Here is a 2,529-nt window from a genome sequence, read left to right as displayed (position 1 = left end):
GTTCTCTGGAGTGATGGAGATCCTCTGGTGTGTGGAACAGTGGATCTGTGTTCTCTGGAGTGATGGAGATCCTCTGGTGTGTGGAACAGTGAAACTGTGTTCTCTGGAGTGATGGAGATCCTCTGGTGTGTGGAACAGTGGATCTGTGTTCTCTGGAGTGATGGAGATCCTCTGGTGTGTGGAACAGTGGATCTGTGTTCTCTGGAGTGATGGAGATCCTCTGGTGTGTGGAACTCTGTTCTGTGGAATATGGTCCACAGTGATGGAGAGCCCCAGCCCTCCACACCTGTCATGACACACTCATACTGCAAAACTGTTTTAGCAGGCTGTTGTTTTATCAGGTCTGTTTGGACTCAGTCTCAACAAACACACACACTCACAAACTCTCTCTCACACACACACTGTTTAAGATTATTTTAACAGATAGCATTGAAAATGATATGGGGATTTCCTCAGCTTGTTTAGAAATGATAAATCACGTCTCAAACAAATCACACCGAATGACTCTGAATCACTTTAATCTGATGATCTGAGGCTGGACAAATTATTTAGTCTAAACAACTCCATGATACAGTGAATCAGTGCTTCAACAGACACCACTACAAAACCGCAGTTACCGTCTACAAAAGCAGAGAACCTGCTGCTGAAATACAGGCGTTATCTGCTTTCTCGGATCAGAGTTAAGAACTGAGAATGTGACTAAAATACTTAACACATGTAGAAAAGATTCGTAATTTGGGAAGAGACACACTTCTAGTTAGCTAGACCATAGCTGTGTCCCAAACTGTGCCCTATTCACTATATAGTACACTATTTTGGTTCTGGCATTTTTTATTAGTGTCCGAAACATTTTCAGTGCACTCAAATAATCCCACAATGCACTGCAAAAAGTAGTGTACAACCCATGTACACTAACAGATATCAGATAGCCCATAATCCACTGCACTGTTTGGTGAAAACCCACACGAGGTAGTGTGTTCGAAATCATTCACAACTCTCCTAAATTTCAGTTCCCTATTATTGTGCACTCTATAGTGAATAATAAATAGGGAGCCATTTTGGACACACTTCTAGACTCTCCCTAGAGACTCACATAATTTTCATCCCATAACATGGCCAAGAACGGCCTAATTCAACAGAATCAGAGCCAATCAGAATGCAGCTGGCAGAATCCTGACAGTGAGTGAATTTAACTCACTGAAAGTAACAGACTCTCCATCAACTTGTAGGGGGAGCGTCTGTGGCTAAGACTAAACACAGCACTAAACATGGCAGGGTCCATTATTTATCATGGCTCAGGGTGTATCTTCAAAACTTTTCTGAGATCAGACAGAGCCACTTCCAAAACCTCAAGAATAAGGTTTACAAAAGTAGTATAAAGTGAGCCTGGATTGTTTTGTTTGGATCAGAATGAATTCTACTGGACTCTACTGGATCTGCACCCCCTAATATATCTAGTGTCGTCTCAAAACTCGGTCTGTAATGGGAACAGTGGGCTTTGGTAACTACAACGGTAGTGGTAACGTTAAACGTTGTTTTCTCATCATGTATTACTCATCATGTATAGAGAGTGATGGCTCTCTGTGGCCAATCAGCACTCTGCAAGGTTTATTTGGCACGGTTTAGTCTCCTCTGCTCGCTTAGCACTACAAAAGAGCAGGGACTAAGAAAGAACCTGGTTCCAGGGACCAGGACTAAATTTACCTGATGGAGATAAGTAGAGTCAAGTAATGTAGAGACCATGCAGTGAGAAAGTCAGCTGAGCTGATGTAGAGAAGAGTCTTTGATGGTTTTACATAGCGCTCACCAAAATATTGAATGAAAATGTGTTTCCCACTCTCAAGATATTGGCAGGATATTGGATGCTAATGATCTTAAACAGGGCGACACTGTGGCACAGCAGTAGTGTCGCAGTCACACAGCTCCAATGACCTAGAGGTTGTGGGTTCGATTCCCCCTCCGGGTGACTGTCTGTGAGGAGTGTGGTGTGTTCTCCCTGTGTCTGTGTGAGTTTCCTCGAGGTGACTGTCTGTGAGGAGTGTGGTGTGTTTTCCCTGAGGGTTTCCTCTGGGTGACTGTCATTGAGGAGTTTGATGTGTTCTCCGTGTCTGCGTGGGTTTCCTCCGGGGGTCTGTCTGTGAGGAGTGTGGTGTGTTTTCCCTGAGGGTTTCCTCCGGGTGACTGTCATTGAGGAGTTTGATGTGTTCTCCCTGTGTCTGCATGGGTTTCCTCCAGGTGACTGACTGTGAGGACTGTGGTGTGTTCTCCCAGTGTCCGCGTGTGTTTCCTCCGGGTTCCTCCCACGGTCCAAAACATACGTTGTTAGGTGGATTGGCGACTCAAAAGTGTCCGTAGGTGTGAGTGTGTGAGTGAATGCGAGAGTGTGTGTATTGCCCTCTGAAGGTATGGCGCCCCCTCCAGGGTGTATTCCCACCTTGTGCCCAGTGATTCCGGATGGGCTCTGTACTGAGAGAACTGGCTAAGCGCTTACAGACAATGAATGAATAACCACAGAACGCAAAGCAAATT

The sequence above is a fragment of the Hoplias malabaricus genome, chromosome 2, assembly GCF_029633855.1.
Source record: "Hoplias malabaricus isolate fHopMal1 chromosome 2, fHopMal1.hap1, whole genome shotgun sequence".
Taxonomy (NCBI): Eukaryota; Metazoa; Chordata; class Actinopteri; order Characiformes; family Erythrinidae; genus Hoplias; species Hoplias malabaricus.
Note: the sequence above shows the minus strand (reverse complement) of the source record.